Consider the following 26,500-nt stretch of genomic DNA (forward strand, 5'->3'; position numbering starts at 1 on the left):
GACACATGGAACTTGGTTAATTTTAATTATTCTAAAGCAAATTTTTCTTCGACTACTGTGTTTATCATTACTTCTTCACTCAGGATAATATTTAAAATTAAACTCGTCCTAGGAATCGAAACATTAGGCTTAGAAATAAATTGTAGCATATCTTATAGGAATCATATGATACAGCTGGTTAAATCTGTTTCTTGGAAACCGTAAGTGATCTTCACTGTCATACAGGTCTTTGAATTTTGTGAGGAAAGCCTTATTTCTGTTTTTCGGTGATATTATCCAGCAATCAATCTCTTTGATAATAACATTTAATGCATTCCTATATTAAATGACCATCATCATGGGGTTGCCTCATGATGTTTCATTTTATGTCTTCTAAACTCTCTCTTCCCCTCTGCACATGAATGCATTAGCTACTGGGTGGATGTCATGAACAGATTTCATCGCTCTTTTATACCAATCCCATTCAGAAATTAGAAATTTCTGCTTTCTTCAGTACTTTCAGAATTATTTAAACTTTGTCGTCACTTAATGGACAGATATCAGTAACATCTTTCTTCTGCAACTAGACTTTTTTTGAGCAGCCTTGCTCACATAGTCCTCTATAAATGTTTAACACAAAAAGTTAACTGAAATCATATACCATTATTAATGGCTATCATATAAACATTTATAAAATAAAGGATCCGTGTTCATTACTTATATGCACCAGAAATTCTCATTTTCGTGAACATTAATAAGACAGTTCACCTTGCATTAACGAATCAGATGTTTCTTCCAGTAATCAGAGTTATGATTTAATTTTGCAGTTTCGAATGCAACAAACCAGACGATAAACTTTATGGAACCTACAGCAAAGGAAAATGGACTGGCATCGTAGCCGACTTAGTTGATGGAAAAGCCGATGTAACAATCAATTTGTTGTCTGCAACGCCAGAAAGAGCATCTGCTGTTGACTTTTCCATTGCTTTCTACAAAGACAGGTTCAGTGTAGTGTAAATGTTTGATCGATGTTGAATATGAGAACAAATAACACTGTTAGGCATGTCTACAGTTATTTGCTATATTTTCATGTCTCTTAAACACGTTTTTAGAATATGAACATTATATATATATATATATATATATATATATATATATATATATATATATATATATATATTTCTATGTACACATGAAATAAGTATATGATGAATCGGAAGAGGCCATTTAAACAACAGCTTTGCAACAACAATTTGCTGGATCAAATGCATCTATCAGTCCCCAGATTTCTATCATGGACAATGCGAATCTAAGCTTCTAATTTATAACTACTAAAAATTGAAAACAAAAATGGTAGAGTACTTTAGTTCCTGAATCACTTACCATAGCTTCTCTTTCAGCTGGATTATCGGCCTAAAAAAGAATCGGCAGTTTGACTCCTCCTGGCGGAACTACATCAACGAATTTTCTTGGGATTCTTGGGTATCCACTGCTGTTTTGATTCCGGTGGCGTCTATTGCCCTCTTGTTGACCACTAAGTTCTCCCCCTTCGAAGTAACAAGGATCAGCAACTCCGAAGCCTTTTCACTGGTTCTGGGAAGTGTCGCCTGCCAAGGTTGGTAAAAATGTAAAGATAAGTATTTTCCAAGTGAATTTATGATTATATTTCGTATTTTGTTGGGTATTATGAATTTTTTTTTCTGATGTAGCAAACATATACTAATTCTTAACGTGGGTGGTGTAAATATATGTTAGTGTAATTAACAGGAAGAATGAGCAACGGAAAAAAAGTCAATAACAAAATATGGATATTTTCCATACATTGTTAACTGATTCATTTAGCAACAAATTAACTGGTATGCGAAGAAGACAGTGTAAGCAAGACTTCTAAAGAAAATCATTGCAGACAGAGCACACACGCACACAAAACGAAATAACAAACAGTTCATACATTTCGACAGTAAATACAGTCTCCAACCAGTAAATGTGGCGGAAGAGGAAAGTGAATGAGATATACTGCAGCACATAAAAATAATGACCTTATCTAATGATCTTCCCAAGCCACATAAATACGGAATCCTTTTATGCCCATAACTAAGAGGAGTTCTTTTTAAAGGAAATACTATATAAAAAAACAAATAGATAAACATTGCCTTACAAAACATGAAGCCGTTTAGTTCAGGCATACAACCACTGCTCACAAAGGTTTTAATAAATGATTAAATAAGTTCTCAAAATAAAAAGTTTAAATCATATGAAGACCACTCTTCTCTTGGGCTTGAAAAGTCCATGTAAAACTTAAACTTTCTCATAGCCGACCGCATTTTCCCCTCATATTCCCACCTTATAAACCAACACGCTGTAGTGTGAGCTGTTATCCTTCACCACTAAGCAAATACTAGTAAAATTGAGAGTAATAACTCCTCCAAGGCACCAATGTTCTCTGCTGCTAAAAATGGAACCCCAAAGAAAACAAAATAATATAAATACCAATAATTACGGCAATTCTGTTGAAGAATGTGTTCTATAAAAACAATGAGTAAGTATAAATAAAAGTTGTAGCGGAGTAAAATGTTGATTTTACTACAGAACAGCATTTCTGTGTGAGGCACCAGTGACGTCACAGTTATTCGGATGATTGTTTGAAGAATAACTAATTACTTACTTTCCCTAAGCTCTTCTTTGAGTAAAGTAGTGATATATTAATTACAAACAATTAACCAGACGGAAATATCAAAGCTATGTAACATAAAATCATTTCAGTACTTCTACCGCTTATATTTGTGGCGAACAGAGATATTAATCTAGGAGAATTCATGACTTAACTTTCTTCATGTCCTCCACAAAAATAGGAAAGTGCAAACATGAAATTACGAATACTAGATTCCTTCTTTGATGCTCACAATGACAATTTTGACCTATGCTGTATTGCTTGGGCAGAATATTATTACTGGACTTATAAGAGCAAATTTATATCTTGTCAAAAATGAACTGCTGAAGACAGAGATTTGTTTAAATCTATTAGCAAGTGAGATTTAACTCTTAGACTGCGCAATATAAAGATATTTTTCCATTCATGCTCAGACCACACAGAACTAGTGATTGGTATTACTTCTGTTTTTTTTTTTTTTATTCTACAATGTATTTTTTTATTCTACAATGTAAGTTATGAACCATACTAGGAAACTGTGAGTTATTCCATAGTTTCAACAGCAAGCCTGACTGACAATGACCGCATTTATTGATCTACCGAAGCTCTTCGTAACAGAGATGTAACACACCATTTTGTATAATTAAAATCTCTTGAGAACAAATACTCGGTGGGATGCCAAATTGGAAAAGAATAATTGCTAAAAGGAGTTGAATGTAACGAATCTACGGTTATTTAGAAAATAACGAAAGTAAGTTAAGTATACAGATAATACCCTTCAATCTGGAATTTACACAAATGTATTTACAAAATCAAATATATCAACGAAATACTACCATAAGAACTCATAAATTTCCATGTCATGATAATTTGTGAGAGAATGAAAAAAAAAAATAATGAATCAGCATATAAACTACGTAAAAATTAATGTTACATCAATAACTGATTCATTGTTTTTAGAATCTCCAGGCTATCCCATTCACAAGGAAATATTAAGGGGTAAGGAAACAATGATAATGAGACACTACATCTCTGTTGTTCTGACCAGAAAATTGAAAATATGTAATCGTACATATTATTTCAATTCTATATTTTTTGCGTCTTTTTTTATTTTAAGTAACATCACTCATAGTTTTAGTTTGGCTTCATATGCTTTCAGAAGATAAGTTGTCGACAAATCTTTTTCCTTCAGTCATGATCATCAGTACGGTTCTTCATTATCTCTTGAGTAAAATTATCATTGTTATGGTCATTACTGGATGCGTTGCAGTGCTACAAGTCCAAGGGACCTGCTCATGAAAGCTGTCCAGTATGGAAAAAGAAAGCAGCAGTCAAAAATAAACTACAGAAACGGTATAAAAAAGAAAGAGAAGAAAGAACTAATAAACTATGAAATGGGTCTCATGTGAACCTGTTCCAAGTCTGAACTTCTTAAGATCCAGCAATTTCACTACATGACTAAGATCGGTCCATAAAGTTTGGTCCAAAGTGGATCAAAGCTTCCGGATAAGTGTGTGATTTTTGAGCTCACAAAATAAAAAGACCTTTAAAATTAATTGCATACCAGGAATCTTTTGGTAGATAGCATGAACTGGTCAGATCTGAATTCAAAGGATTATCATAACTGTAAGAAAGAGTCTACAAATGGGAAAAAAGCACGTTAAAAGAAGAAGAAGAAGAAGAAGAAGAAGAAGAAGAAGAAGAAGAAGAAGAAGAAGAAGAAGAAGAAGAAGAAGAAGTAAGGAAGAGTCTACATTATGCACAGTTATCTAATAAAGAAATGCCAGCAGACATTTATAACAAGATCTGAGATGAGAAATCTAACTGAACTCAAGATTTTCTCTAATAATTTTAGAATGTGACATAACAGGAAGCAATAGTCAAAATACAAGGAAAAAATGTCGTAATGATAGACAAGTCTTAAATTACTTTGCAAGCTTTTCGCAGTATACCGACTTGAGAAGCTGAAAAATGGTGGACCAGATGTTTCTCAAAAGAGAATTTGCTATCAAGAATAACTCCCAAATTTCCAAATGAGATTTGTGTAACTTGATAAACACTGTCATTAAAAAGAAATGGATGGGAGGGCCAATGTCTTAGACGTATTAACAATCATACAATGAGTTTTGATAGGGCTTAACTTCGTCTTCCATTATTTTACTATGCAATAATTTACCCCAAGTCTCTACTCAGAGTTGGGACCCATGCAAATAACTTACGTATATCTTAGTTTAACCAGACCACTGAGCTGATTAACAGCTCTCCTAGGGCTGGCCCGAAGGATTAGATTTATTTTACGTGGCTAAGAACCAACTGGTTACCTAGCAACGGGACCTACAGCTTATTGTGGAATCAGAACAACATTATGACGAGAAATGAATTTCTATCACCAGAAATGAATTCCTCTAATTCTTCACTGGCCGGTCGGAGAGCCGAACGCTGGGACCCATGCAAATAGAGTAGCGCAATCTTTATAAGCAGTAGGTCTTTTCAGTGACAAATCACATATTATGTGTTTATGATATACATAATAATAGGCCAAATACAATGCCTTATAAGACACCAGACAATGCATCCTCTTACTCACTATAGTGTCAATCAACAGCTACTCTATGAATTCCTTTTCGCTGTTTATTCCGAGGTTGAGTGAATTTGATATTGAACGACATTTGAAAAGGTTATATATATATATATATATATATATATATATATATATATATATATATATATATATATATATATATATATATATAATGTATGTATGTGTGTATTATATTTACACAAGTTTACTGATAATTAACTACTGGTAAAAAATCTTATATGCTAAGCCGATCGTTTAAATAAATAAAAAATTTGAAACATTAGGTAGGTCGAGGTACAGAAGCTATCATTCTTCGTCGTATATTGATTAAGGTAAGAGAAAAAAAAAGTCGTTCTTGCACAGGAATAAAAGTAAAACTACTGGTTGTTCTGTGTATTCGTGTTATTTATTCAATGTACAAACTAACAATGACCGGAATCCATTTATTGTGCTAATGGTATGTATTGCTGTCAAATTGAGTAACGGATCGATATGAGGAATAACATTACAATAAGTTTTGGCGTCTAAATCGTTGAGTCACACTGACATCCATTTTTTCTGAGTACTTAACTGACTTTAATGAATTCTCTTCCATTTGTTACGAATCGAATGATAGGGAAGCTTATATATTATTTTCTTTCTGCAACTTAATTTCATGTTAGAAAACTGATGTTGTACAGTAGAAAAGATGACGCGTTTAAAAATTGATGTAATCTTATACATTAAATAGGCACTGTTTTTCGTATAGACAAATCACTTTTATTAACACTCTGACGTCTCGTAAACTGGAGCATCTGATTTCCTATGAAGCGTAAAACTGATAAATGATACATAAATAAATGAAAGCCATAATCCGCAAGCAAGCATGTTTACTATAAAAGGAGTTATGAAAATATAGTTGTTTGTTTCGTTAGAACAGTTTTTTGTTTAACTCGGCCTTTTTCAAAAGTGGTATATCTCATACGAAAAGTAAGTATACCTTAGTTTTACCAGACCACTGAGCTGATTAACAGCTCTCCTAGGGCTGGCCCGAAGGATTAGACTTATTTTACGTGGCTAAGAACCAATTGGTTACTTAGCAACGGGACCTACAGCTTATTGTGGAATCCGAACCACATTAAACATTTGTAAAATGTTCCAGTTTTCATTTGGCATCACCTCCCCTCTTGCCAAGATACATGTGATTTCAGAAAATCGTAAATGAAAAGAAAACATGAATCATTCTTCTTCTTTGTAGATTACACATACCTACAATAATACCAGTTAATCTTCGAAGTTGGTTAGCGAGTGGTTTTTAAGGCTTACTTTTTTAATTGTTTACTATCTTATGCAACCTCATTTTAAATGTGTTTTTTTTAAACATTCCTGCTTTTTTTTATAGATTAAATCAACGACATATAAACATAATTAAATACCATTGAACAACTGGTCAACTTTCTTATTTACTGTAGTAAATTTTTTTCATAAGGCTCAGGTAGTTAGACATGTTGCGTACATGACCTCTGGAGTTCTTGGTTATTACTTAGTGACAGATGCTTATTCATATCCTTCTGTTTTTCTAGGTAATGGTTAAAAGATTCAACATTTTTGAGGCTTTTTCATCATAAGAGCTCAAAAATATTGTTGTTGTGGTAAATATTGAGCAAACCTTCAACCTCACTCACTGAATTGTAGACTTTTTCAAATTACCAGTAACTCAAGTAGCGTCTCACTTGTTCTTAATCTTAGCTTCAATATACGTCATCAGCAGCATAAAACTTAATGAATAATGCCTCAAGTTAATGCTATGCATCTTTTATATTCCATTTTTGGGAGTGAATTATCATGAATTATCCGAGGAAAATTTTGAATTTTTCACCACAGATACAAAAACGTTATTGTACTGCAAGAGTAGCCGAAACTTTAACATAGCTAAAATGGAAATGAACCGGTATCGGGGTCTAAGGATTGCTTCTTCAGTCTAATCAAAAGATTGAAAATCCTAATTTATTGTCCATTCCTGGATGTTGCAAGTACTGTGAAATCCTTTCTAATTAGCTACGGTAAGTATTTTTTTCACAATAATCCCTTATTGTTGACTACAATGGTCATACCATAGGTATGGCTATCGTGAACTTCGACTCTGTTTTGCTTGAGTTGGAGGGAAAGATGAATGTTCCTAGAACTTCTGCCTTCCTGACCGTTTTTGGAACACCGCGAATTTGCATACAATAGGGGAACAAAGCCACTTGGCTATTTCTTTTTTTTACAGCTAAAGTCAAAAGAAAACTATTGTGCCGGCTTTGCCTGTCCGTCCGCACTTTTTTCTGTCCGCACTTTTTCTGTCCGCCCTCAGATATTAAAAACTACTGAGGCTAGAGGACTGCAAAATGGTATGTTGATCATCCACCCCTCAATCATCAAACATACCAAATTGCAGGCCTCTAGCCTCAGTAGTTTTCATTTTATTTAAGGTTAAAGTTAGCCATGGTCGTGCCTTTGGCAACGCAACAACACAGGCCACCACGGCCGGCTGAGAGTTTCATGGGCCGCGGCTCATACAGCATTACACCGAGACCACCGAAAGATAGATCTATGTTCGATGACCTTGATTATAAGCCATACAGAAAACTCGAAACTTTGGAGCTTTTTTACTTGTTTTTTATAGCTGTTACATTTTGAAGGCTTCAATTCTGTTTCTGGCAGGTAAAAGTGAAACAGCTCTCTCAGCTTTTCATATAATTTTTGGTTTCATGCGTTTAGAAATATACGGAACCTAGAATGCAAGATATATTTCTTTCAGATCCGTCCTCATGTTTGGTAGCCTGAAACTTAATTTTCATGACATTGTGCATATAACCATAAAAAAATACCGTAAAATAACCATTGAGTTTTACATTTATGTTATGTTAACATTTTTAAATTCATTTCTTATGGGTGGTTCACAGATAAAAGCAAACTAACAAAGATGAAGGAATATATATTTCTTGTGTAAGGACAACTACATGCAGCTTTCACTGTACGACCCTGCAAACTGCTAAAGAGAAGTAAGATTAGAGCTTCAATGACAGAGGTTTAAATGATAAAAGTAAGGAAAAAAGTCATGAGGAAAAAGTAAACCTTAGTTTAACCTGACCACTGAGCTGATTAACAGCTCTCCTAGGGCTGGCCCGAAGGAGGATTAGACTTATTTTACGTGGTTAAGAACTAATTGGTTACCTAACAACGGGACCTATTGTGGAATCCGAACCACATTATAGCGAGAAATGAATTTCTATCACCAGAAATAAATTCCTCTAATTCTTCATTGGCCGGTCGGCGAATCGAACGCGGGGCCAGCAGAGTGCTAGCTGAGAACGGTACCCACCACACCAATGAGGAACTAAGTCGTGAGGAAATAAAAACTGTAATACCTAACGGTAGAAGATATAAAACTCTTTTGATTTTCAGGTTGGTGGGTCGAATTGCGAAGTGGGTCTACTCGCTTGGTTTTGGCAGTGACGATGGTGACAACGTCACTTTTATATTACCATTACAATGCCTTCCTTACCTCATCGCTCGCTACTCCGTCTATAGGACTGCCATTCATTGACCTCAGAGGATTTTATGAAGCCAGGAGGGATTACAAATTAGTAACTCTGAAGGGATCTGTGTACCGTGATCTATTCAGGGTATGTACGTGTGTGTGCGCGAGGGTATGGTGTTGATAAACAAGTTTTATATAAAATATTTGCATGATGTTGACTACGCCACATAACACGGTAATAAAGAAAGATTCTTTGACACAAATATAGTACCATAATTTTTTTATGAATACCCTAAATGTTGAAAAATACTGTTCATCTTTGTTGCACCACTGAAAACGAAGTTATTTTACAATCAGTATTCAGTAATTTTAGTACATTTAACTCAGCCTTCGACCAGTATTACATAAATGCCTCTTTAGCCTAAAAGGATAATGACAGAACGTTGTCTCCCTTGGAATACAATTATAGTCATTATATCATAATATTTTACTGAATTTTGAATTTCCCCTAAAATACGATTATACAAATCTGAATATATTTATATGACATACGGTACGTACAAAATCGAACAAGCATCAAATTGGTCATAAAGAATATAAACATTATTTAATAAAATGCCACAGAGAAGTTTGTATATTAAAATTCCTCGCAGTCCACTCACATACGTCCATTATTCTAAACTGTAACAGTACGGACAAAACACATATACAGTATATATAATATATATACATATATATTATATATTATATATATACCTTTATTTGGCAGACGACACACGACCGTCTGCTTCAAAGTATATGGGACGACATGATAAATCCATTCCCCGAGAACACGGTTGATACGGTCGAAGAGGCACACGGGGCTGTGGAAAAGGGATTTACTGGTTTTAGCACAACGATGAGTGTGTTCCGGCATCTGACTGACTATGACGGACGTTATGCATACATCCCAGTTCAACGCACTAACGAGTGGAGAGCCTTTGCCTTGAGAAAGGGAACTTACATTGCAGAGATCATTAACAGAGTGTAAGTCGTAGATCCTGTCCTGTCGTTGAAAGTAAAAATGTCAATTGTGTAATTTTTCTCTTTCTGACAATTTTTCCACAAAATGGGAAATATATAAAGTATCATAGCATTGTGTAATAAAAATCCACAATTATATAGTAAATATATTACTATTTAAAATATGTACAAATAAACCAGTGCTAACGTTAAAATTTTAACGTTAGCACTGATGAGGAACACCGTTCAAGTGTTCGAAAGCCTTTGGTTTATTTGTACATATTTTACATAGTAATATATTTACTATACAATTGCGGACATTTATTGCACAGACTGTTTTTCACGAAATTGTGAATCTATTAGCTATCATGCCATTAATAATTTCTTTATTTTTGTGTGTTTAATTCAGGCTGTTGAAAATGATGTCGGGCGGATTAACAGATCGGTACAGACTATACGTGGAGACTCCGAGGGAATCTGTCGCCAGTGCAAACGAGCAATATGGTTTAGATAAAGTTGCCTCGGCTTTTATGCTCCTGTTCCTTGGTCTCGTTTTGGCTTTGCTTATCTTGGTTATCGAGAGAAGGCTAAGTAGAATGATCTAGAATTCCAAATCATTGAAGGGAAACAAAGCTGGTATAATATAAACTGTTTTCAAAATGCCGTTATTGCACTTTTTAAAGAAAAGATAAGCACATAGGGACTAAGTAGAATGATCTAGATTCCAAATCAATGAAGGGAAACAAAGCTGGTACAAAGTGCAAGGAAATTGGAGGAAAGTGGTATAATATAAACTGTTTTCAAATGCCGTTAATGCACCTTTTAAAGAAAAGATAAGCATATAGGGACTAAGTAGAATGATCTAGAATTCCAAATCAATGAAGGGAAACAAAGCTGGTACAAAGTGCATGGAAATTTGAGGAAAGTGGTATAATATAAACTGTTTTCAAAATGCCGTAATGCACTTTTTAAAGGAAAGATAAGCATATTGGGACTAAGTAGAATGATCTAGATTCCAAATCAATGAAGGGAAACAAAGCTGGTACAAAGTGCAAGGAAATTGGAGGAAAGTGGTATAATATAAACTGTTTTCAAAATGCCATTAATGCACTTTTTAAAGAAAAGATATGCATATAGGGACTAAGTAGAATGATCTAGAATTCCAAATCAGTGAAGGGAAACAAAGCTGGTACAAAGTGCAAGGAAATTAGAGGAAAGTGGCATAATATAAACTGTTTTCAAAATGCCGTTAATGCACTTTTTAAAGAAAAGATAAGCATATAGGGACTAAGCAGAATGATCTGGAATTCCAACTCAATGAAGGGAAACAAAGCTGGTACAAAGGTGCAAGGAAATTATAGAAAAGTGGTATAATATAAACTGTTTTCAAAACGCCGTTAATGCACTTTTCGGTATATTTAAGACAAGATAAGCATATAGATAATTATTCCCATCTTCTCTACTGAGTTCCCTTCACATTCAGTTAGTTTTCAACTACTCTGTAAACTCCATACTTACTTTAACATAGCGTAATAGAATAGAAAAATTAACAGGGTATTATAAGAATCAAATATTCAGATGGACTAGATAGCATTTAATGAAACTAATAAAATTGATACGTAATGAAATGCTCTTAATTTTCATAACAATATTGTTCGGCTTAACATATCTGGTAAATATATCGCAGTGTACATTCGAAAAATAAAAGAAAATAGTCGATCTCTATAATAAAATAGAAATTACAGAATGAAAAGGTGCAGTAGTACAGTAGAAATTATTCAAACATTGGTCAACGAAACTTCCAACGGTAAGTAAGATGGATAATTGTTCCCCTGTCCAAAAGTTTAAGATACTTTGGTTTTACAGATAAGTGAAGCTGTGATAGGGGAATATCAGTATGGGTTTAGCAGAATGGGTTTGTATCGAAGTTTAAAAGAAGAAAAATGTTGCATTTGGCATAAATGAACTTTGAGCGTCACACTTTGAAGGCTGCTGTTACCAAGATCACCAAGCAGTCTTGGGACTGCAGATAGAGTTTACTTTCCTATCTTTTTATATAGAGAAGAACTATGTTGTGAAGATATCCAAATCGGCTGATGGTGTAGAAGTTTCTACTTAGAGGTTCACGCTTCACTGTCACCACTACGAAGCAAATTTACATATATATAATATACATACATATATATATATATATATATATATATATATATATATATATATATATATATATATATATATTGTTTGTCTTTTGGATTATAAAGGACGCGTAATGTACTGAGTGAATTGTTTTTGTGAAATCTAAAAAACCAAAAATTATTAAGGAAACATGATTTTTATTTATTCGTGTCCTGACTTGAGGAATAGGCACTTAATTCACGCTAGTTTTTATTTATTTAGTTATATAATCGGTAAATAGCAAACAAGAAAGGTCACGCGTATACTCGTGTAAATATGTCAATTCTTAGTAGCGCCTTATATCCAATTTCGTCCTTATGGTTAATTTTCTCTCTACTAGGCAAGACAAAACCAAACCTTTTCCAGACCAAGACTAAGAAACCAAGAGAGATTAAAATGGAGGAAATTGGCTCATTTCTCATTAGGAACTACGACACAAAATTGCCTAGAAAAGATATATAGGAGCGCAATATGTCATTATCAATGTTTGCTAATTGGATCGATGCAGAATAAGTCATGAACACACAAGTGATTCTTCCAGACGTGACTTCAGTGTTCCGCCTTCCTTGCAAGAGTACAGTGACTCAGATAAATAAGGTTCTAGGCTATTGTAAAATGGTGGGATTAAGGACAACATTGCTAGCGATCACTTTCATTGTTCAAACGTCCAGCGAATGGAATTCCAAATCTATCGTCATGTTTGTAAAAGATTACAGTGAGGCCAAAAAAGTCCAAAATGTATTGGTTTTGAGAACTGGAGCAGGTAAGTTTGTATATCATATTAGCTACAAAAGAAAAAATCTTTTGAAACAGCAATACGAGTAAGAATATATATATATATATATATATATATATATATATATATATATATATATATATATATATATATATATATATATATACATACAGTATATATAATATATATATATATATATATATTAGTGGTACACACACACATACATATATATATATATATATATATATATATATATATATATATATGTGTGTGTGTGTGTATGTGTGTGTGTGTGTATGTATGTATGTGCGTGTGTGCATGTGAAAGGATAAGAAATGGGGGTAATTTAGAATTGTGGAATATGGAAGAAGCGGTGATGGTAGAGTGGTAGAATGGAGTAACTGATATTTAAATAATTATTCCGAGTTATGTGGTGTCAGTGAAAAGAGGTTCCAGAGCCTATTAAAATAGACTGGAAATATTTTCCAACGGAAATTGTCAAGTGAATTTTACATAGAATAAAGTAAAAAAAAAAATTCATTTAAAGCATGAGAAAAGAAGTGAGTGTTGCTATTTATTTACAAAAATGTAAGTGTTATTTTCACTCCGGTATGGGTGTAAATGAAACAGATAATGCTAGTCACAGAAGAGACGAATCATAAAATAGGTTAGGCTAAGAAGGTAGTAGAAACCATCCCAAAGTTTTGGAGGTGTCAACTGAATCAACACTAGGAATATAAAAATTGGAACCTGAGACAATTCCTCTGTATTTTAGAGCAGCGTGGATTTTGAATGCAAATTAGAGTGTAAAAGTATAGGAAGCTGAGTTGAAACGCTTAAGAATCAAGTGTGGAGTAGACAAAAAAGATAAATGTGAGTAAAAAGGTTAAAAGTTTGCAGTCTATCACACATATACGCTCATGTGTGTGTGTGTATAGTTATATATATATATATATATATATATATATATATATATATATATATATATATATATATATATATATATATATATATATATATATATATATATGCAGAATCTACTGGTCACTTTTACCGGACACATATGTAATTCTAATAGCCACAATGAATTAGCGAAGTTAAGAGGGCATTGTGGCTATTAGAATTATTTATATATATATATATATATATATATATATATATATATATATATATATATATACACACACATATATATATATATATATATATATATATATATATATATATATATATATATATATATATATAATGTAAAAATCCTTGGTTTTTTTACATAACTCTAATAAAATCAAGGGTATCAGTCTGAAAACACTTGGGAATTTTACCTATTATAAGAATATTCATGTAATTAAAATTGCCTAAATTCTATCACGAGCATAGTTAGATATTCTTCGTAAAAAAAGTGAAAAAACTGTATATTTCGATAATCAAAATGTCGAAGTTCTTGGTATTTGAAGAAGTTATTCGTTATTAAACACAATGACAGTTTTACAAAATTACGGACTTACCAGTTGCCCAGACGTTACGGGAAACAGCAAAGTAAATTATTTGGCACCAAGGTTGACACATTATGCATAAGTGAAAGCAATTGGTTATTTCGCAGATCAGATTTCATTATTTGCCAGAATACATGCCCCTACGAATAGTTAAAGTTTTGCTTTAAATATCGAAGATCGCAGAATTGGATATTAAAGGAACGAGCCACAAGTATTTCTTGCATGCTTGATTGTAAATTGATGTATAATTCAGGTTAATTTTATCTATTATTGCTGTTATTACTAGGTTTATCTTCATTTGCAGCCTTTATCTCTAATTACTGGCCATAAATACAGGAAAAAGTGTACATACGCGTATTCCTTTTGGAGGTGGAATAACTAATGACTGGGTTGATTCTTTTAAGCAATATAGCTTATGATTTCACTGCTATTTTACAATTTTTGTATAGTTTCTTTATCAGCATATAAGGAATATAGTTTTGAAAATTTAAAAAGAAAACATTAGTTTGCGCCGCATACCAGCAAATGTTATTTATTGCAGATCACGGACGTGAAAACTTGGCGAATGAAGTCTTCCTTAGCCTGTGTCAGCAATTAAATTCTTTTATTTCTGTCAGCCCTGATATGGATACAATGAATTTTGAGAAAATGACGGAAACTATAAATGAAACAGAAAATACAGCCACAAAACCAAATGCAACTTTTACCATCAGTAACTTGCTGTCAAAAGGTCTCGTCATCGCCCCCCTGAACTCAAATCAGGAAGCGGAATTTCTGAAGTCGGTGAGTTTGAAATCTCTTTGGAGACAAAGAGCCCTTAGTCGTAGGTGTATTGAAAAGTTTTTTTGTGACATTTTCCCAATTTTATATATCACAATGTTCATGAAAACAATAAGATGTTTTAAAACACTTATGTTCATGTTGATTTAAAACTGATGGTTGTTGGTACGAGTAGCATAAAGCTTTGCAAGGAATACAGAAGGCTAAATAGACATAAATGAAAATGCAATCATATCATCCACATTCAGTCTATGTTCGTGTTTTATTTCTTTATCTTTATCTAGTACAAATTTACAATAAAAGTAAGAAAACAGCAATGAAAAATAGTAAGAATAGCCATTTTAACGGAGTATATATTTCGGTATAAATTTCATGTACAGTTTTGTCAGTGATGAATTTCCTAATTTTTGTTGATATATTTGCCCCCAAATAGATATCTACGTCATGGTTACATTTAGCAGATATTTTTATATTGCTCAGTGTAAAATACTAAAAAAATCATTCATATTGCATTTCATGAAGAGTATCGGCATTCATTTTTCAATACATCATAAAGAAGGTAAGACTAATATTTTTTAGTTGCTACAATACACTATTTTTTGAGAGGATGTTCTTTTCAAATGATTGCTAACCATATGGATTTGAACTTACACTAAAGCACTACAAATAAAGATAGTAATAGTTATAAGAAACGTACCTCATTAATTTCCATTCTTAGAACCAAAGTTCAAGTGATGACTTTAAGGTACCAAAATTTGTACATTCAAGGAAGAACTTACATACTGGTAGCCTTGCATGCACTTACGAAATGTAAATCAAGGGTGCATTCAGCGCCACTTCATATCATACATACTTCATTCAGAACTGTCTAGGGGAAGGATAGGAATTTAAATTTACTTTCATTAAAAAAATATTTTACTACAAAACTAGAACAGTATGGTCGTTTTCCAGGTGCTAACAGCCGAGGCATCGGTAAAGTACCGGTGGCTGCTTTTCAGTAACATACATTTTACTAGTCTTTTGGCCGACGTTTATCTCCCTCTTATTAACAGAGTAAGTTGTTCATTTTATTGTTGTGTTGTAACATAACTAAAAAGAACTCTTTGGTTTTAACACGTTACACTGACTGAGAGGATATATATATATATATATATATATATATATATATATATATATATATATATATATATATATATATATATACATATACACATACATACATATAACTGACCAACCCGGCGCTGCCAGGGAAAACTCTGAATGACAACTGATAAACTCCTCTCTCTCTCTCTCTCTCTCTCCTCCCTAACACCCTCTCTACTCTATTTCTCACTTCCTCTCCCTCTCACACACTATCTCCTTTTCTTGCTAAGATAGTTGCTTCAATTACAATGCCCAATATTTTTGGCATTTCATATTTCATCCATTCTCACCCCCCCATTCTTATCGGGCTAAACTTGGACTTAAAAGGCATCAGGAGTATCACTATCCATCTCAGCGACTTTGAAAACTATGGATTAGATGCTAATATCTGTCATTTTTGACATTTTATTTTTCACCCATTCTCAACCCCCCCTCCCATCAAGGCTGAACATGGACTTAAAGGGTATCAGGAATGTCACTATTCATCTCAGCGACCTCGAAAACTATAGATTAGACACTAATATCTGTCATTTTCAGTTATTTCTACATGCCACCCTCTTCCCAACCCCAACCCCTTGGCCGGCTGATGAAGAGTTAGAGGAATTTATTTCTGGTGATAGAAATTCATTCCTCGCTATAATGTGGTTCGGATTCCACAATAAGCTGTAGGTCCCGTTGCTAAGTAACCAATTGGTTCTTAGCCACGTAAAAGTCTAATCCTTCGGGCCAGCCCTATAGTGCAGCAGATAATTGCATATTTCATAAGAATCGTTCAGATAGTGAAACAAGCATGAAATTTTGCACAAGTGCTCTTTAAAGTTCCCTCTATCAGAAAAGGGCGCTGGCCACGCAAAAAATTTAATATGGCGGCCAAATTCCAAGATGGCGGCCAGTATCGACAGATTTTGGCTAATTTTTCACTAGAATGGCATGTATTTGCTTCTAGCAATATGGTAAAGCTCTTCCATACTATTTCTTGTGAATATTATGTTTCTGTAGCTTCCCAGTACAGTTTACCTTTAAATATGGGGCTATATGGCTGCTAAGAAAAGGTAGAAACAATAATTATAATGAGAAATAATGCCCGTTCAACAATTATCGTTTTAAGCATGGATCTTGGTTTCTGTGGTTTTAGATCCTAATGAGGCCATCTCTTTCGAATAACTCATCAATTTTGAAGGAAAATTAATAAATGTAAAAGAGTGTATGTCTGCACACAACCAGGGCACACTGGTGACATCACTGCTGTGTAACTCAGCATGGGGTTCAGTGCCAGCTAATCCAGCTTTACTAATCCTGTAGTCTTAGACTAGTAGTTGTAGTATAGTTTAGTTTAGTGTCCCAAATGCTTTCTAACAGCCCCAGACCAGCTATAGTTAGATAGCCGCACCTGAATAGACAGGATGTGCCAGCGCGGGAGAGCCGAGCCAAGGGTATGGGGCTGTACATGATGGTTCATGTACTTACCCGGATGGTGTACAGATCACACAGGACTTAAATGGCACTGGATGAATGATCGGGCTAGGTGTAGGGAGACCGAACCTAGTTGAATCCCATACAGGAATGTGTGCTTTGTTTAAGGTGGTAAAAGGATAACCCTCGGCCTTAATCAAAAGTGAAATCATGGCAGAATGTGATGCCAATCCAATATTGAGCAGTAGAAAAACAAACTGGAGTTTGTGTTGTCTTTGTCAGAAGGACAAAAGAGGTGAGCACTTGACATCACCTCCAAGTCATCATGTCCTAGACCATGATGGGTACACAATGCTGGCAAGGAACATTCCCATGTTCAGTGAAATTAATGAAATGCCACTGATAATGGATCCAGCAAGGCTGGATGAAGGTGATGGCATAGAGGCCACTCTCAGGAAAAAATGCAGCAAAATACCATGTGAACTGTCGCTTGTTGTTTAACAACACTAAACTGGACCGTGCAAGAAAGCGACAATCCAATGACCAGACCAGCAACACTGAGACTAGTCGTGCAAAACTGCGCCGAACCAGTCATGACAATGAAGTTTGCATTTTCTGAGAAAGTGGCACCTGCATCTGATCTCAGACAGGCTAGTACTAAGGGCCTTGACTTGAAATTGAGTGAATGTGCAGAGATACTTAGTGATGGCAAGCTCCTTGCTAAGTTGACTGGTGGGGATGTCATTGCACAGGAGTTTAAGTATCACCATGCCTGTCTTTGTGCCCTCTACAACAGAAAAAGGTCCTACCTGAGGAGCCTTGAGAAAGACCAAGGTAGCACTGAGTCAGAATCAGATGTGTATCCACTAGTTCTGTCAGAACTGATGACATACATTGTTGAAAACAACCTTTGTTCAGATGATCCAGTCACATTTCGGCTGGCAGATATTTGCCACCTCTACCAACAACGTCTGGAACAATTAGGTGTAGAGTCACCAAGTGTAAATTCCACGAGACTCAAAGACAAACTTCTGGCAGAAATTCCAGAACTTGAGGCTCATAAATCTGGCAGAGATGTATTACTTGCATTTCAAAAGGATGTGGGAAAAGCACTTGCTCAATCATCTGATCTTTCAGAGGCAGTTATCACTGCTAAAGCAGCAAATATTCTCAGAAAGTCTATACTTGATCATCAGTCACGGTTTGATGGCACATTTTCTGAGGCTTGTGTACGAAATTCTGTGCCTCTCTCCTGCTCCAGTTTGTAGGGATGGTTGAGCATGGGGCTGACATCAAGTCACAGTTACGATTTGGAGCATCAAAGTCAGACCAGGCCATTGCACAGCTCATGCAGTTCAACTGCTACTCCCGATACCAAGAGGGAGCAACAACTCATAGACACTCCAAAGACAGAGAAACACCATTCCCAGTCTACATGGGACTCTCAGTCTATGCCAAAACCAGGAAGAGAAACCTGGTTGAAATGCTACATCAGTATGGCCTCAGTATCTCTTATGACAGAGTACTGGAGGTCTCTGCACAGTTAGGAGATGCCACAGTTAGCAAATATGTGGAGGAGGGTGGTCTGTCCCCAGTACTGCGAAAAGGGTTGTTCACCACTGCAGTGATGGACAACATCGACCACAACCCATCTGCAACTACTGCCACTACCTCCTTCCATGGAACTAGCATCTCCATATTTCAGCACCCCACCAAGGAGAACACTGGACAGGAAAGACAGCAACTAAAGTTTGCACCTGAGAAAGTGAGGTCGGTGCCTGAATTGCCGGACACATTCACAAACATCTCACCAGCTTCCTTTCAAACAAAGAACCCTGTGCCACCAAACACTGCAATACCAAAGCCACCCACAGATATCTTGGGGCCACAGCTTGCACTGGAGTATCAGTGGCTAGACAAGGTCATAGTCACCCAGGAAATAGATGATGCAGTGAATCTGACGTGGTCAGCTCATCACGCTTCAATGAAGAGAAGCCCAGAATTTGAAGTAACCATAACTTCATTGCTTCCTCTCCTGCGTGATCAGGCTCATTCTGTTGCTACGATCAAACACGTGATGCAGAAAGTGCAGGATGTCACTGATTTTCTGAACCCTGGCCAGATACCCATAATCACAGCTGATCAGCCAATCTATGCCGTAGCAAAGCAGGTGCAGTGGCAGTGGCCTGATCAGTATGGCGAAGACAAGTATCTGGTAATGTTTGGTGGTCTGCACATTGAGATGGCAGCAATGACATCTCTTGGTACTCTTCTTCATGGCAGTGGTTGGACAGGAGCTCTGGTGGAGGCAGGAGTTGCTTCATCTGGAACTGCAGAATCCTTCCTGTCAGCTCCAAGTGTAACCAGGACACGGCAGATGCACCAGGTTACAGCCTCTAGTTTGTACAAACTCCTGAGGACAGCATACACTGACTACTGTGCTGAGAAAGCAAACAACAATGAGCAGGCATTAGAGTTTGAGGAGTGGTGTGACCTTCGAAGACAGCAGAGTCCACAGTTCCACTTCTGGCACATGGTGTTGTCTATGGAACTTGTGATATTCCTACTGATCAGGTCCTTCCGTGAGGCCAATTTTGTCCTCTACTGCCAGGCATTGCATGAGCTGATACCCTACTTCTTTTCCAACAATAATACAAACTATGCTCGTTGGCTGCCTATTCACCTCAGGGACATGCTTACCCTAGAGAGTTCACACCCAGAGTTGCACAAGGAGTTCAAGGCTGGCAACTTTGTTGTGCACAAGACCAGTCGCCAGTTCTCAGCAATGGCTCTTGACCAAGCTCATGAGCAGACCAATGCCTTTATAAAGGCTGATGGCGGAGCCATTGGGCTGACTGAAGATCCGTCAGCACTCAGAAGATGGATGGTGGCTGGCCCAGAGACCATCCGCTTGGTGTCTGCATACGAAACAGAGGTTCAAAGTAAGGAGTCTAATGAGCAGACAACACACCATGAACAAACACCTCATGCGCAGAAGACATTCTTGGAGAGAGTCAGCAAGCTGTCATTGGCTTTGCAACACTTGGGAAGTCCTTTTCAGGAAGAGAGCCAGGATCTGTATTCCATTGACAACAAAGACATTGCCCACCCCAGCTCAGCAGAACTTCTACAGACACACCTTGACAGAGGCCGCACTAAATTTCAGAAGTTTTCAGACTCTTTGGCAAACAATGCAGTCTCCTTCTATGAGCCGATAAAGAAGAACAGAACTGACTTCTTCAGGCAAGAAGCTGCTCCTGTAGAACAGTCAAAGCAGAAACTTCTGAAGGAGGATTGCCAGCTTTTCTCAAAGCTATTTATATCCTGTCAGAGCCGTGAATGTGATCTGCAGGAATTCTTCCAGCACGAGAATCAAACATTCCCAGCTTCCCTTAATGAGGGTGGTAGGCTGTACACATGTCAGAAGTCTCAGCTGACCTCGGTCCTGGAGAGTCATGTTACACTAGAAGACAAAGAACCAAAGACTGATGTCCTCATTGTAGATGGATCAGCTTTGGTCCATGCCTTGCCACCAAAGAAAGGAAAGACCTTTGAGGGCTATGCACTTTGCGACTTCTTGCCTGTGATACAATCCTATAGCAGCAAGTACACATCATCACATCTTGTATTTGATGTATACAATACATCCAGCCTCAAAGCTGAGACCAGGCTCCAACGTGGTCAAGGAGGAAGGCGCAAGGTGACAGACAAGAACACAATTCCATCCAACTGGCGCAATTTCCTAAGACACGATGCCAACAAGACAGAGTTGTTCCAGTTCCTGGCAGACAAAGTTGCCCAGATGTCTGCCACAAATGTTGTCATTGCCACGAAAGGGTCTGCTGTCCTCAGCACTCATGAGGCTAGTCTTCAGGGACTGGAAAAGTGCTCTCATGAGGAAGCTGACACCCGCATCTTTCTCCATGCCAAATATGCCACAGAACATGGAGCCAAGACCATCACGGTTAAAGCAAATGACACAGATGTTCTTGTCGTTGCAGTCAGTGCTTTCTCCACTCTCCACAATCTAGGGCTAGAGAAGCTATGGGTGGCATTTGGCCAAGGCCAGAGCCTGCGCTGGATTGCTGTGCATGACCTGTGCAACTCTCTGGGCCAGGAGAAGGTGAATGGCATGCTCTTCTTCCATGCGTTCACAGGCTGTGATACAGTGTCAGCCTTCCGGAGCAAGGGCAAGAAGACCGCCTGGCAGACATGGAACATCTTTCCAGAGGCCTCCACTGTGTTCTCCAAACTGAGTCACTACCCTCTCAGAGTGGAAGAGAGTGACCTGAAGGTCCTGGAGAGGTTTGTCATACTTATGTATGAAAGATCCAGCACTGCTGGCACTGTGGATGAGGCTAGACTTGATATGTTTGCCAGAAAACAAAGGGCATATGAGGCCATTCCACCAACCAGGGAGCTCTCCTCCAACACACCAAGCGTGCTGCGTACCAGGCTGGTTGTGTGTGGGGGCAGGCCACCCAGTGTCAGCCACAGCCAGAGAACCCTGCTGAGTGGGGATGGCAAAAGTCTGGTGAAGCATGGCAAGTCCTCTGGACAACCAACTCGCCCTTAGCCAAGAGTTGCCAACAGCTTACCAAATGTGGATGCAAAGCAGGCTGTCGGGAAAGGTGCAAGTGCTACAAGCTGGGTCTTCCTGCACAGCTCTGTGCACTTGCAAATGTGAAGTCTAGATAAATATTGCCCTCTCTTCAGTAGATAATCTAGCTTGAGCATCCAACGTGTCATGCTATGCCTACCTTCTTATCCTCGAATTTTTCAAAGGTGTAGGTTGAGAGACCTATACATAGATTGGTTGCGTTTAGTCCGTATTTCTCTTCTTTTCTTTTTATGGTTACAGTCTTAGACACAATGTTGTATGTGACCATACCATTACTATTTCAGTTGAAAATAGCATATTAGTTAAACTGTCTGATCACATGAATATACCATTAAATAAAAACAGTTGGTCTCTATGTCTGCTAGCGCTGTGGATAGAAAAAAACTTTTATGGCAACCATTTTGTACGCCATCTTGGTTACAATTCATTTAGTAAGGGTTTTCAATAAAATGTGTGGTATGGAACATTTTTATAACCTAAAAGTCGAGGTTTAAAAAAAAAAAACTGGCATATTCCATCCAATAGATGCTCCCAAACCAGTGAATCTCAACATAGATGGCGGCCATTTTGAAAAATAGCCGCCATCTTGGATTTTCAGGTGGCCAGCGCCCTTTTCTAAGAGAGCGTAGTCTTAGGAATGTTTGTGCCAAATTTCATGCTTGTTTCACTATCTGAACGATTTTTACAGCAATCTGCTGCACTACTAGGAGAGCTGTTAATCAGCTCAGTGGTCTGGTAAAACTAAGATATACTTGACTTGACTTGATGCTAATGATGTCTTACCCCCAGTTCTTTTCCAGATAGTAAGTCATATATATACCAAAATGAGGTATACCAACCCACAGAGTTTAATTAGTTACTAAGTCTATAGGCAGAACCAGCCCTGTTTCCAGAAGCCCTTCAATCCCCCACCCGCTTTAGTGACCCTTTGGTGCTAGTGATGTCTTACCCCCTCAGCACTCTTCCAGATAGTAAGTCACATGTATACCAAGTTTAGTTGAAATTGCTCAATGCGTTTCAGAGTTATGCTGGAACATACAAACGCACACCCACACACACACACACACACACACACACACACACACACACACACACACACACATATATATATATATATATATATATATATATATATATATATATATATATATATATATATATATATATATATATATACATATATATATATATATGAATTCAAAAAACACCTTGGCTCCGTTTCGTCCAGAGTCCTAGGAGAAACATCATTATTAATAATAAAAAAATTATTACAATAGATTTGCCATTTTTCTTCTTTAGATAAAGAACCCCAATACGCTCGAATGTATTTAAGGATATGTGGTTAACATTTAAATGTAATTTGCAGGTAACCATAGCAACCAAGGGCAAGACCAAAGTCACTTTGTGGGAGGTTCACCAGTTTGGACAAACTTATGACCAGAGGGTGAATCGAGTCGGTTGGTGGCTGCCCTGGTCATCACAGCACCCTGGTATTTTACAAACCCCCGATGACGATGTCATTCCTAGAAGGTCGGACCTCACGGGAATGCATCTTCGATGCTCTTATGTAAACGTATGTTACCACACAAGTGCAAAAAATATATATAAAGATGTGCTTTGGGTTTAATGCTCACATACTCTTCAATTGTCAGTTACAGAAGACTAATCTTTTCTAATTACATAAGAAAACTTCATGCATGTTTTCCAAACTATGTTATTAATATTTAAGATTCTTTCGTTCTCTTGTAGTAAAGTTTCCTCTTCTGTTTCTCTATACAGTGCTAAAAAATTATCTGAAAGGTTTTCAAGATTAACATGAACGGGAACCAATATTTAACGTTTTACTTTCTTAAAATAATGCCACATTAAACGAAACTACCGCACACGCTTTCATGTCTACGCCAACTTTTATTCATCGTGCGTCTTTTCCATTTTATGGATCTTCCCTCATAAGAGAATTGCCCAGTTTTCCTCATAACTATTTTTTCTTTTGTCTTAATCTCTTTATTTCCAAGGGCGTAATATGACTGTGCACCCAGCAGATTGTGTGAGATGTTTTCCTCGCCCGGAGAAAAATCAAATGGAAAATTTCTGAAGTTTTCCATCCACTGCATAAGCAAGTAAAGGTTGTAACTTGAAGGAAACTGTCTGCTTCTATCATTTTCACATTTCGCATTCGTTCACACGTTTATGAGTGTTTTTGGAGTATAAACCCTTATTTTCCGTAATAATGGCCCTAAGGCGTAAGATGTCGGTGGTGCCGCCAGCCTACAGAGAAAATGTGAAGTGCTTCCTCTTGGTGAGGGAACAAAAATGATTGATATGATCGAAATATAAGGAAAAACAGATTGTGTAAGGAGGTTGCAGCCCGTATGTTGAGAAAGAGTCATCGATTAGTGAAGTGGTAAAGTTGAAAATAAAAAGACTCCATGCTGCCAATGTAATGTCAAATGTATGTATTGATGATTTAATGATCGTGAAAAAAGACATTGAACATGTGAATGAACATTATGAATCGGAAAAGAATGGCCGTTGATGACAACTTGATGTGGCAGAAAGGCTCTCACACCTTAATGAGGACTTTTGACAAAGCACGGAACGGAAGGTGACAGCAAGTTATTCATAAAAAGCCGAACATGGCTGTATATGTTGAGAAACAGGTATAAAATTAAGAATATAATGATTACTAGGGAGGTTGCATTGCTGATGAAGAAGTGGCTTCCAGGTTTCTGGCAGAGTTAAATAAAGTTATTGAGGAGGGAAGATACGACCCAGAAAAAGTTTTAATTTCGAAGAAAAAGTATTTGGAGTAGGCTAAGATATCTTTTAACAAATAAGCAATGTCTCATTTATTTCTGTTACAGCATTTAAAATATTTTTTCGTTATAAAACGAGTGATGATACTGAACTCTTTTTTTATTGTTCTTTCATTTTTAGGGGAGGGGGGGAAAGTTATAGTAGTCTATAGTATTATTAAGATTAAGCTAAAAACTCTGATTCCCTCTCGTTTGAGAGAGAGAGAGAGAGAGAGAGAGAGAGAGAGAGAGAGAGAGAGAGAGAGAGAGAGAGAGAGACTCATGCTATAATACACTATTATGATGTGTATACTACAGGTCAGCTATCTATCTATCTACCTATCTATATACAGTATATAAATGTATATATATATATATATATATATATATATATATATATATATATATATATATATATATATATATATATATATATATATATATATACACACGAATACACTTGAGAAGGAAAAGATGGCGAGAAAAGTTTGTTAAATGACGTGATAGTTCACAGAGAACGGACGGGCAAGTTGAGGGATGCAATGTCGAGAAGATGAGTGGCTTGCGGGATTTGCGATCATTAATTTGCTGAAGCAAAATTTGAGATAGATGGAAGTCCAGGTTTAAGTGGAACGCATTAAAATGTAGCTGCAAGGATAATTAAGATCAGTGTGTTTGATAAAAAAAAAAAAAATGGATGAAAAATGGCCTGATGTTACAGACAGAATATGAGGAAGCATACGAAGAAGGTGGAAAATTCCAAAATAGTTACAGAATTATCAACGTATGGGGGTTTAACAGGAAGATGGGTAAGGTGGTGATGATGAAGGTGACGGAGAAAAAAGAATGTGCAAACAACAAGAGAATGGATTATGATCAAGGGGTTAAGGACGAATGCAAAAGTTTTTTTTTTTTTTTTTTAAAGTAATTACAGAAAGAAACGATAATGAGAAACGGATTCTCTAGTAGACTGAGTGATTGTTATTGGAATTTGTTTAATGAAGAAGACGCGAGAAAAGCAGAACTGAACAGATGAATAGTGCAAAATTAATAAGGCTTATGGTAAGTTTTTAGTGTTTATGGATGTTAGTCTCAAGACGCTGTTCCCTTGTGCAGGCTAAAGACGTCCTTAAGGCTTTATTATTCTTTAGAGGGAGGCCATCACCTCCCATACGATGTTCAACAGGTGTGGAAACAATCCATGGGCCCGCTGTGCCAGGGCCATCAAAATTCAGTGTTGCTAACAAGCGGAGTTTATTCAGTCCTCAACAATAAAGTGAAGAAATTAATGTTTGCGTTCATGTTCTTAAGAGTATTACAGGCACAGAGTCCAAAATCTATAGATAATGAAATAAATAAAATTAGTAATATTGTCAATAGATAGTACTGGGATACTATAAATATCTCAGTGCTATATCAAACCATGCTTTCAGAAGGAAAAAAACTTTATGGTCATAACAAAGAATCATATAACACAAAACCTTATTTGTGCTGCCAAGAAGTAAAAACTTCCATTTACTTAAAAACTTCATTTTTAACATGGTATCTGAGAACGACACAATGAAAGCCTCACTTGTAAAGGATTCTCCTGGCAACACCAAAGGTTGTGTATAACAAACACCAA

At 36.4% G+C, this 26,500-nt stretch overlaps 1 long non-coding RNA gene across 1 annotated transcript in view; it reads right to left on the reverse strand.

The window, feature by feature from the left end:
- The window catches only part of LOC136843127 (uncharacterized), a 569,863-nt gene that overhangs the window by 24,496 nt on the left and 518,867 nt on the right, over positions 1 to 26,500 (reverse strand). Inside the window, exon 6 of the long non-coding RNA XR_010854456.1 lies at positions 1,363 to 1,586. This is a non-coding gene — a long non-coding RNA (uncharacterized lncRNA). The remainder of the gene's footprint in view (positions 1 to 1,362; positions 1,587 to 26,500) is intronic.

Source organism: Macrobrachium rosenbergii, chromosome 11, assembly GCF_040412425.1.
Source record: "Macrobrachium rosenbergii isolate ZJJX-2024 chromosome 11, ASM4041242v1, whole genome shotgun sequence".
NCBI classification, from domain to species: domain Eukaryota; kingdom Metazoa; phylum Arthropoda; class Malacostraca; order Decapoda; family Palaemonidae; genus Macrobrachium; species Macrobrachium rosenbergii.